At 36.3% G+C, this 12,315-nt stretch overlaps 1 protein-coding gene across 19 annotated transcripts in view; it reads left to right on the top strand.

Annotated features, from left to right (window-relative positions):
- ZMYND11 (zinc finger MYND-type containing 11) overlaps positions 1-12,315 on the top strand; it is a 115,496-nt gene that overhangs the window by 24,813 nt on the left and 78,368 nt on the right. The window lies entirely within an intron of this gene.

Here is a 12,315-nt window from a genome sequence, read left to right as displayed (position 1 = left end):
GGTGGCACACAATAACTAAATGAGCTACGGTATTTACAAATTTTAATAAAATAATTTTAAAGAACATTGTACAGCTAAAATAAAGCATCTGCAGCTACAATTATTGTACACCAACTTAGATTGATAAAAATAGTAATGTCTGTTTTCTAACTACGTATAAAAGAAATGTGCACGGATAGAGAGCTGTTTGTAGCTAATAATGCAATTATATTGTAATAAATATCAGACCAGGGAAATCCAAATTCAAATCACTCATCCATGAAATTGGGTCAATTATTGGGTGGGTTCTTTTTTTAAAAAAACAAAACAAAACATGGTTTGTTGAATAAACCATTCTGTTCTTAAATCACACTAACAATAAACCATATTCTAAGATCTATAATTGCTGTGTAAGCATCTGAACCTTGTCTAATTTGCTTCACTAAATTACTGCAAGGATAAAATAAGTGGCATAAGAATATAGCAGCCATTTTGAATTTCTTGTGGTAAGCAGGTAATAAAAATAAGATGAAGAAAATGAAGTCCGTTATGCAGTATTCTTGTAACTAGGCATGCAGCAATAAAGAAATAACTTTAATCAGCTCATTCTGTCATTTGGTTATTTGTGCCTGACAGCATCATGAGTATAGGACAGGCCTTCTGTGCATAATGTTCCCACTGCTTTGGTGGAGTTTTACATGAGACACAGTAAAAATAGTGCCTCAACACACTGGACTTTCTTCTCTGTAGCTGAGGTCTAGAGAGATGAGACACTTTTTCCTGGCTACTCAGCCTAATATATTATTTATACTGGGCCAGTATAAATAATGTTTTAAAATGCTAACTACGTGCAACCATCACACATTGCAGCTTGGATTTCTACAGTGTTTCAAGAATTCAAGAAACCCAGACCCTATTATAGACAAGTCTAGTGACAATGTATTTTCTTGGAAAATACCAGATAAAGGTTTCAAGGATTCTGGGGGAGGTAAGATCTGCATCGTTTCCTGTGTGCAAGGACTCTAAGCTTGCCTTCCTTTTCACTCTTCCTCCCATTCGAGTTGGACATCTGCACTTCACATCTGCACATGTAGTAGCCTCTGTATGTTTATTACAACTGGTAATATAATAATGAGATTTGAGGAGTATATTTTTTGTGGATTATTTCACCACTATTCTATCCTGTCTTCTTTTTAAACGATCTAAAAATTGGGATATTATAATATTATTTATATAATAATGATGGCTTATTTCAAACAATTTATATCTGCTTTTCTACTCTGATGAACACTCAAGGCAACAAATAACATTTAAAATATAGATTTAAAAAACTTAAATTCATCAGAACAATTTTAACTTGTGTATTTATATGCTACATTTATTAATTATGTGCCACTAAATTGCTTTTGACTCCTAGTGATCAGATAGATGTTCTACAAGGTGATCTATGCCTTAACCCAGGAGTGTCAAACTGGTGGCCCATGGGCCTGATGTGTCACATGCAGGCCACGCCCACCCCAGCTCTGAGAAAAATGCTCATTTGAGCCTGGTCTTTTGTGTCTTGAGTGAGAACTCTGGATTGATTTGTTTGGTGATCTATTTGTTTTCTTGGCTCCCGATGATATTTTATGGCATCCTCTCCAACACCCAAGTTCAAAACCATCAATACTTTTGCAATCCTGCCTTTTTAAAGTCCAAATTTTACTTCCGTAGGGGAAATATAATTGTTCTGTTCTGATCAATGTAGGAATAAACTCACAACAGGATCTGAATATCTTTTTTGAGGCCTTCATGGCTGCTCCAGCAAGTGCTAGTCTGTGGTGTGTTTCTCAACTACCACTACCACTTCTATATCTTCACTGTCTTTTCTGAGGCTACCTGTTGTCATAGTTCGATTTTCTTTATATGTAATTGTAGTCCCATCTTTCATTGGGCTTTTTTGACTTTTATTACTGGAGTTTGCAGATGCTTTGCATTATCAGTTATTAGAGTAGGACAAATTATTGCTTCCAATTCTTTTTTCTGATTCAGAATACAACTATGGGCTGCAACAAAACCACATATCTGTGTTGTTTCCTGTCCCCCATGTCCAGCAGTATACAGAGAAGAAGTTTTTTTTTTAAAAAAAAGTCAAGATAGCAGCCATGACAGCACAAATGAAGTCTCAATGATTTTTTATATACGTTGAACTTCTCTACAGATGCTCCCACTTCCCTCCTTTATGCAAGCTCCATCTTGGTAGTTTTCCATACACTCATAAACTCTAGTTTGCCATTATATATACATATTCATAGCAGGTATGCAAAGTTCAAAGGATGTCTAATGGCAAGTGTTCATGTATTCGTCCTGTACTAAGTTGCTGATAAAAGACTTTCTTCTCACGGTCTCTATTTCTCATATGCACCAATAATTCTTGGTTATTCTCTGAAGCAAGTGGCTGTTTACCCCAGGGAAGATGATGCTATGATTAGATGTAAACAAGAAAATTGTGTGTTGTAGCATTAGAGAAATTTTTCCTATGACAGATACATTTAGTTTAATAATTTGATAAGAGATTATCACAATGTCTTGCAAATAATGTGTAAAATTGCCCTCACAGGGTAGGTATTTTAAATCAAGATTGTTTCATCAACTTGCTCTACTTCTTATATTAGGCCATCTGAGTTTATTGAAAATAAGATATACAGGGTGTTATTTTCTATTCTGTCTTTTGCTTAGGCAAAGAATACAACATAGCTTTATAATATTAGCATTTAATATTGGTTGTACTATGAGTTTCCGAGTAACAAAGTGGAAATTGTAAGTCTTCCATTCATGGTTTCTTTTAAAACTAATAACAGTTTAAGCTCTGAAATATTTCAGTAGGATGCATCTTTAGAGTTGTTCGAAAAACAAAACCACTGCAACCACTGCCATCTGGCTTTATATTGGGGTAAAATACAATTATGTGGAAGGGGTATATTCAAGCATAATACATAATAATAGGTCAAAACCAGTAGTGGGTTTCTACCGATTCGCCCCGGTTCGGGTGAACTGGTAGCAGCGGCGGCGGGAAGCTCCGCCCATCCACCCGGACATCATCACGGACGCTCTGCGCATGTGCAGAAGGTTCTGCGCATGGGCGAGTGCTCACAGTTCCGAATTGGTTGCAAGGTAAGTGAAACCCACTACTGGTCAAAACATTGTATTAATAAAACCTGTATTGATAGCTTGGTAATTATGTCATTGCTGATAGATAGAGATAGAATTAGGGATATCACATATATTAGAGTGCAAAAAAGTTTGGAGTTTTGTTTATGAACAAAGGAATCTTGATTCAGTTTTGACTGAAATCCTTGTTCCATTTTGGATGATATTGTCTCTTCCGGCTGACATCAATTCTTCAAGATGTTTAAGGCAAAGGACTTTCCTAGCACTTCTCTCACAGCTGCCAGGGTTTCAAACCTAGTCATAACATTGTTCCTTTCTATTGGTATCTCAACTCTTAGGAGTCAAGCTTTGCTTCTGGGATTGTGATGTCTCACTTCAGTATTTCTGAATGTTTATGTTGAATCATAATGGATCAGTTCAATAATTCTAAGTATTTATGTTAGAAAACCTACACCGATCAGATACACCTATCTTTGTCTGTGGTAGGATTAAAATAGAAAATCTTCTGTTTTTAAAAAAGCTTAATGTCATAAGTGTCTGTATGATTACATGGCAAAGAGAAGTAAAATGGAGAAAGAGCAAGGCAGAAGAAACAGTGAAGTCATTTTCAGAAACAGAGAAAACCAACTTGGCCTTAATCAACTCTTAATCGAGGGTAGAATTTGATTATTGATTCCATTGGTTTGTTATTGGGACATATTCTTCCTGGTCTGATACATTTTCCTATAGTTTCTCCTTAATTAATCACAAACAATCTCCACAATTAATTAGTGGAATGATTTGCCTCCAGAAGTGTGGGTGCTCTGACACTGAAGGTTTTTAAGAGGAGATCTGCCATTTCATTTGCCTGAAATGGTTGGACTAGAACAGGTGTGTCAAACTCACGGCCTGCAGACCAGATGTGTTGTGTGGAGGCTACACCCACCCCAGGTTTAGCAAAGGAGAAAAAAATCACGATACTTCATGTGATGACATGAAGCCACGAGTTTGATTCCCCTGGATTAGAAGATTTCCAAGGTCTCTTCCCATTCTTTCTGTTATTCCTTTGGTGACTCTGGCAACCTATGCTGTTTGAGAATTTAAAACAAAAAATTAAAATCCTCACAGTTATGGCCATTGCAGAATCCCCATAGTCATGTGATCAGCATTCAGGTGCTTAGTAACTGGCATGAATTTATGATAGTTGCAGTGTCCTAAGGTTATGTAATCGCTATTTGTGACCACCTCAGCCAGCTTACTTCAAGCAAAAATGGCGAAAGCCAGATTCACTAAATAACCGTGGCAAGAAAAAGGTAATAAAACTGGGTGCAACCCATTTGCCCTGCTTAGCAATAGAAATTCAGGATCCAATTGTGATCCTAAGACTGAAAACTACTTGAAATATATAAGGGAAGTCTTTACGCACAGAAGTGTTACAAAGTGTGTTCATGACTTTAAAAAAAGAGTGAAAAATGTTTGGAATGGATGTGATGTAGCTAAAACAATTAGCCATGTTGAGTGCAGGGGTAAAATTCAGCCAGTTCTCTCTGGCTGAACCGCTCGGGCGAACCGGTAGTGGCGGCTGCAAGAGGCTCCGCCCACCTGCACAGATATCATGACATTGCTTTTTTGCAACATTTTAAGCATCTGTACATGTGCAGAAGGCATTGCGCATGCACAGACAATGGTGCGCACAAGCAGAGTGAGCACACACGGCGTGGACACATTTGCAAACCAATAGGGAAGGTAAGTGAATTTAACCCCTGGTTGAGTGCCCAATTCATTCTTGAACAATGAGCAGGAATTTTCATAATTCCCATGCTGCACTGATGAACTTGCTTTCGGAGGCAGCTGGATGACCTAAATATATATATTGGCAAATATGTAAAAACCTTACAAGGTTAAGTTTATATTTGATTCTGCAATTGATGTGTTGCCATTTGATTCATCTCTTTCTCTCCTTGTTCCTGTCTAGCAGGGTGGATTTGATTTAAATCGAGTTGCTTTAAATCTCAATTTAAATCATGATTTAAATCACTAGTAAAAAGGCTTGATTTAAATCAACTCAATTTAAATCATAATTTTTAAAGAGCAACTGTCATCTCTGCTACTCCTTTGACCCATTGTTGACTCACCGATAGTCCCAGTGTTGCAGAATATACAGCCTCATGCTACACAACTAAGGTCCATTTCATGCTGAATAAACTAAATTATTTATGTATCTTAAATAGAAAACTATCTTACGATAGATTTTACCCCAAAAGTTTTTTATTAAAATAAATTCGATAAAAATAAAAAAAAAATCCGATTTAAATCCAAAAAAATCAGATTTAAATAAAAAAAATCCAATTTTTTTTATTTTTTTAAAAAAAATCATTGATTTTTATCCACCCTGCTGTCTAGTAACCAGCATCTCCAAAGTCTATATAAATCATTGATCTTCGGCAATCATAGCCCCTGGCAAGCAGGTGTTTCTGTTCTTGCTGTAGTTGTGTTATCTGCAGTTGGCCCTTCTTTAATTAAATAATTACAGATCCAAATATCTATTGTTAGAGCTTCCAGTTCAGTTTTTCCCACTTCAAATTACACAGGAACAAGAATTTGGGATGAAGGTCAGGTCTAAGGTTCCTAGTAGCAAGGAGTGTTAAGTATTAAGGAGGGTGTGGGTCTTAAGAAGCAAAAGGGCAGGCTGCTTTTGATTAGGGAAGGCAAAAGGTCATCTCCTCCTATAAGAAGCATAAATATAGTATAAAGTATATATTGATAAGAAGTTACTTAAGGTAATCTGAAAAAAATGATTGCAAAATCCAAAGCAACAGATGTTAACACTTGTTTGTAAAAATTTGGTATGAGAAGCTATTGGATATGTAACTGCTCCATAAATTATATGAAGCATGAAACATTTTTTCTAAAATCATTATTTAATATAAAGGACAGACTATTAAAACTAAAATAAAGTGCAGCAAATCTTTTGGATTTTGCTATTTATTATTATGATCGAGGGGGACTTATTGGATGTTCTATGTTACTTAGAGTTTTTTTTTTTTTTGACATTGGGGTTGTTTACAAGTACTGTAAACCAAAATGAACATGGTTGTGATTAAAAAAGGGAATCAGTTGTAGGCAATAAAGCATTCTGGAGCAGTATTCAAAGATATCAAATAGTTTAGTGACTGACATACCCTCAAGGATATAAAACAGAACTACTATAAATATTCATTTGCCCATTGAATTGCTGCAGACAATATGGTTTACTTTGGTCTACCCCCAATATGGGAGGGAGCGTACTGGTTCCCTTTCACCTTTCAGCTCCAATCCAGGAGCCCTCAAGCAGTTAACATTCGCTAATAGGCAGACAGCCCAAGTTCAAATCCAAGTAAGGGTATGGCTAGCTGATAAGTCACTGTTTTCAGTGATGTTGTAATTTCAAATAGTCACTAAATGAATGCTTGTAAGTCAAGGGTTTACCAGTATGAAGTTTCTTTGCACTGAATTATATCATTGCTTGTCTGCATTGGTATTGTCTGCATGGCATGACAAGTACTTTGTTGGAGACAAGGATGCTGATTTTCCCCAGTATTATGCTACAGCAGGATTTTCCAACTTTGGCAAGCTCAAGATGCATGGACTTCAACTCCCAGAATTCCCTAGCCAGCATGAGGAATTCTTCCAGAGAAGTGCATGTGTCTTAAATTGTCAAGGTTGAGAAACCAAGTGCTAGAGTTTAAAATTAAAATCTTACGTGTACAGTGTATGTACTTGTCTAAAGATAAGTAGATCTGAATCACTACCAGACTGCTGCAACCCTCTGGCTCCTGTGTGTATTTGGGAAGATTACTCCATCCACCCACATTTTAAACTTTAATAAAGCAAACAAGCTTTAACATTACTTGGCACCTTCTTCATCATTGGAGAACATTTAATAATCATTCTCATAAGGGTTTTTTATATGTCTTGAGAACAACCTCAAGTTGGCAATCATTTGGAAAGAAAGCTGTTCTGGATTATGTTAAAACTGGAAGACTGAGCAGCTGTTTACAGATGTTTGGCAGCCACATTCTTAACAGCTGTTCACATACAATCAACAATATAGCCCTGTAGATAATAGTCTATTCTTTACAACTCAACTTTTCCCTTTCAAAAGAAATGGATCTGATTATGATATGCTTAATATGTAATTATTTTTAAATTACAGTAACATGGCAGTAACATGGCAAGAAATACTGCATCATATCTCAAGTAAAACAGAAATAAAACCTGTATTTTTAAAAACTATCTATTGCTTCCCATATCAGCATTCATTTCCTCTTGGCCTTTTTGGACTTAAACCTTGATACTCCCTGAATTTTTTTCTTTGAACATAATTGTTTTAAACATCCTGCCAGAATACAAAACAAAACAATAGCTGAAGTTGCAGTTAAACTTTAGGAATTCTGATTTAATTATAATGGTAGAGGCTTTGCCAATGGATTTTGGTGCCTGATGTCTAAGTTATTCTCACATTTTTATTTCAACAAAGTTTCATTTTATTTAGCAATATTTTATTTAAACTCCCTCTTTGTCAGCAGTCCAGGAAGTTTGCAAGCTTTATCAGTTTGAATAACTAATTGTATTTTTTTCCCTAATACAAGTAGCTTCTTATGTTTTCAGTCTTTTGCAATTTGTGAATTTTTCTTTTAAAATGTAAAATTAGATCAGATCATAGATAGTTTTAGAAGAATGGCATAACTGCACCATCCCTTAAACAGGAAAGTAAATAGTTTTGATCTGACATTATTATTTTATTACTTCTAACTTCTCTTCCCTTGTGAGTTTCACTAAATATGTATCTAGATATCTAGCTGATGTAAAAGTAAATATTAGGAGTTTATTTGGGGGATATCCGAAACTGTATCCCAGTGTGGGCAAGGATCACGTGAACTCAGTTTTCAACTCAGTTGGGATATAAATAGGTGGACTGGTATGATTAAGTTCTCGGTGAAATGTAGATATTAGTCTGTTTTTCTAGCCTTGTGGTTCCTGTTGAAATTATGATGCCAATAGCCTCTGGAATTGCTGATTTCTTTAAAAAAAAAAACCACTACATTGAGTGGGGTAGTTTTGAATGTGATTAACAAAGCAATCTTCAAATTAAAATGTTTTGCATCCATCCACTTGTTCATTTCTACCATCTTGGATACAGAAAACCTTTAATACAAGTAGTTTTCAAGCTACAAATGCAACTGGGGCCAGAATTTCATTTGCCAATGTAGTTGTAAACCTGCTTGGCAATGGGAATCTTGGCATTCCCTGTTGCTATTGTTAACCTGCCCTGATTGAATTCATTTCTGAATTCTGATCCCACTCAGCCTTAAGACTCAGTTCTTCCGAAATAAGACAGTTGGTCCCCTTCAGGGTGGATTTGATTTAAATCGAGTTGATTTAAATCACTAGTAAAAAGACTTGATTTAAATCAACTCGATTTAAATCATAATTTTTAAAGAGCAACTGTCATCTGCTACTCCTTTGACCCGCTGTTGACTCACCGATAGTCCCAGTGTTGCAGAATATAGAGCCTTGTGCTACATAACTAAGCTCCATTTCATGCTGAATAAACTAAATTATTTATGTATCTTAAATAGAAAACTATCTTACGATAGATTTTTACCCCAAAAGTTTTTTATTAAAATAAATTCGATAAAAATCAAAAAAATCTGATTTAAATAAAAAAATCCAATTTAAATAAAAAAAATCCGATTTAAATAAAGATTTTTTGATTTTTTTAATTTTTTTTTAAAAATCATTGATTTTTATCCACCCTGGTCCCCTTCAGTTTTGCTCAGTTGCCTGTCCTCCCTCCCCCACTCATTCTGCCCTGTAGGTTGCTTGTACCCTGCCTTGTGGGTGGCAAACAGCTGCTGAACTGCAGTGTAGTGTAAAGCTTTAGCAGACCTAAGGGTTGCACAAAGCCTGAGCTATCCAAGAATTCTGGGGCTCAGCTAAGAACATGGAATAAAAGCCCCCTCCCCAACTGCAGCCTTCACCCTACACTCCACTACCCCAGTTAATCCTCCTCCTCCTCTTGTCAAGGTATGCCCAACCTGCCCCTTCACAAGGCAGCTGTTGGCCATATGAGGCATCATCCCCTGATCCTGCAAGAAAATCACCAGCTCATATATTTAGCAGTTTCCTTGTGAATGGTGAGGTGGATATACCTCATTAGCAGCAGGAACAAGAAGACAGTGAAGGTCAGCTGGGGATGATGGAATGCAGAACAGCAGGCGTTACAAAGTGCAGCAGGTCAAAAGGGCAGATGGGGGAAAGAGATAGGTAGGTGTGTGTGTTGGAAGTAACCTTCCAGTTGTAAGTGTGGCCAGACTGCCAAGCGTCCAAATTCTGATCAGGGACAACTGCAACAGCCATTAAGTTTGGGGACAAGGCGTAAGTACCATTCATTCAACACTACTGCAATTTCAAATGACTGTTGTATGAATGGTTGTAACTTGAGAACTACTGGCTTAAGACTGATCCATATGGTTGTGTCTCATTATAAAAGAGCCCAGATATATAATGCTGCTGTTATAATAGTGCTATTTTGCACATCTCTCTTCAGCATTAACTAAAATTATGATAATTGAGCCTCTGTCATTTGAAATTGTTTTGGGTAATAGAGATAAATGCATCTCTAAGCACCAATGGGATGAATAGAATGAGGACATTTCTGGACTTTCAAATTATGCTGAGAAAGTTGTAGAACCAACTTTAATTCAATAAAAGGATGTTATAATGGTAAAAATTATCAAAATGGATTTGAAAATGCATTTTATTAGAACTTATTTGAAACTTAGCTCTTTCATATGAAATCCAAACTAGCCTTGGAATAAAGAGATTAATCATGCAAGTCATTGTGATAAAAACCTATGGAGGAATGTTTCTGGCCGAATATCTAGAATATTGTTTAAATTTTATGCTGAGAACTATTCATAAATTGAGATTACAGTATTGGCTTCCCTTACAAGAAATAAGAATTGTGACTTAATAAAACAGAGTTACTATCAATTTGGTAGACAGACAGATATACAGACACAGACACACACACACACACACACACACACAAAATATTAAATAGCTTGCAGAAGAAGTGATGTTCCAAGAATACAATGATTGTATACGTCAACACACTGTAAAATGCAGGGATTTTAACTTGTGTAACATAATGCTTTCTACATACAGGCCTTCCCCCCTCCTTCTCCCCTCCCTTTCTTTTCTGTTGTTTTTTTGTCATGGAAAAGGATTTAACCATGTAAACATGTTTCCTACTGAAATTTAAAAGGAATGTGTGCCTTCATTTTTGCCTACCTAGAAGAATAACTTACAGTATAACCCTGAGTTGAACCAGCAAAGATGTTCAGGTAAATGCTATATATGTCAACCTATATATTTCAACTAGCAGTAGCCATGGGAAGAACTGGGGATTGACTGATGAAAGCAGTGTCACGGTGTCACCACGCAAATTCCAATCTTTTTCTGAGTGTGATAGGATGCTGTACATATGCCCCAAAGGGGCATAGCTTGCAGTGTGACAGCATGACACTGCTTTTGTAATTGTGATAAAAGCTGTGAGATCCAGGGAATGCCACAGTATACAGCATTTTCTGTGCATTTCCCCATTATATTCAGGTCTGCCTTTTTCCCTCTGATCTGTGGTGTAGCAGCCAGAGAAAAATTACTCTTTAAGTAGTGCTTTAAATTAGAGATGCAAATAACATGTTGCAAAGTCTTTTTCCCTTCTTTGTTATCAGGTTGCCATTTTGGCAGGAAGCAAAAATTTCCCTTTGAACCTAGAATTCCTCTGTTCCTTTTGACAGACTTTCAACTTCCTATGCAGATTAGGCCATTAAATTAGGCGCAAAGGCTAAAGTAGCCTTCTTGCTTAATTTAACCTTGCCATGGTATTGAAAGAGATTTACTAATGTTTACTAATGCTAATGGGTGGCAATTTGGTAGGGAAAATAATCCTTCTAAGTCTGTCCTGAACTGCATGCCCTCAGGATGTATGAGGTCGTAAAAATATTTCCAACTACCATACCCATTTGATGGCCTTTAGTATATACAGGGTGTGTGGGGGTTATCTATTATCCTACCATCTCAGTCTCCTGTTCCAAATTAGGGTTGCTTTCTGAAGTTGCACAGGGCTGGGGAAAATACGTTCTCATGTGCCACATCAGGATAGTCTCTACCTGGTGATGTTTTTGTTGTTAAGGGCAAGAATTGATTCCACACACCATTTCTGGAAAAAAAAATCTTGTATTTTCCCATTTGTCTAGCAAGAAAGGATCCAGTTTTTAATGATTCTTGTTCCAGCTGAAAATTCTTCATTTTAAATAAAACAATTTAGATAGAAACACAAAAGATTTGTATCAGCCTTTTAGCTTGGCAAGGCTGTTGAGGAAACAGATGTGTGAAGTGTCTATGGACTAGAATGGTGAAAATGGTTAGATTCTGTTTGGAGTGGGGCAACACCCTGTTCTGTAAAGCTATCTGTTGCAAATAAAAAGCTTGTGTTAATTTTTTTTACAGTGGAAACATGGTATGCCTGTGTGTGGGCGTGCGGATGTATGTTCTGTTTGTCGGGAGCTACCTCTTCTTTTTCACATCCACTATATTTCTGATTAAGATTATTGGAGCACGACTTCAATGAGTTCTAAAATAGGCATACTAATCTCAGCCTCCATCCAGGGATACTGTAACTTAGTGATAAAAGCACCGCCCTCATCTACTCTGCCATGGCTTTTTTCCTTCTTTTTTGTCTCTGGACATATTTCTGAAATAATAACGAAAATATCCTCTTTATTCAGTTAAGGAGAGCTCAGCACAAACAGGGGAAAAACAAAACAGCTTCTTTGAGGAAGCTGCTGTGCTTTGGAGATAAAATGCAATGTGAAAATAAATATTTCTTAATGATCTGCATTTTTCTTCTATTAGGCTAGAGAATAAGATGTGTGAGATGTGAAAAGAACAATAGAAATTCCTCTTGACTTGGGTATCTTTTCAGGATTTAATTTCATGCCTACATTTGGCAAAAGCAAATTAAAACTAACATTTAATGATGAGGCATGTAGTTTTATTAGTGTCCACTTGTGTTCTGTATAATAATATTATAGTGCAGCATTTTATATTAGTTCTAACCAGAATTTATAATGATTCATAATAAATAATTTATTGAAC

Source organism: Pantherophis guttatus, chromosome 4 (assembly GCF_059756535.1).
Source record: "Pantherophis guttatus breed Tessera chromosome 4, ASM5975653v1, whole genome shotgun sequence".
Taxonomy (NCBI): domain Eukaryota; kingdom Metazoa; phylum Chordata; class Lepidosauria; order Squamata; family Colubridae; genus Pantherophis; species Pantherophis guttatus.
This window is presented reverse-complemented; position numbering and strand designations above follow the sequence as displayed.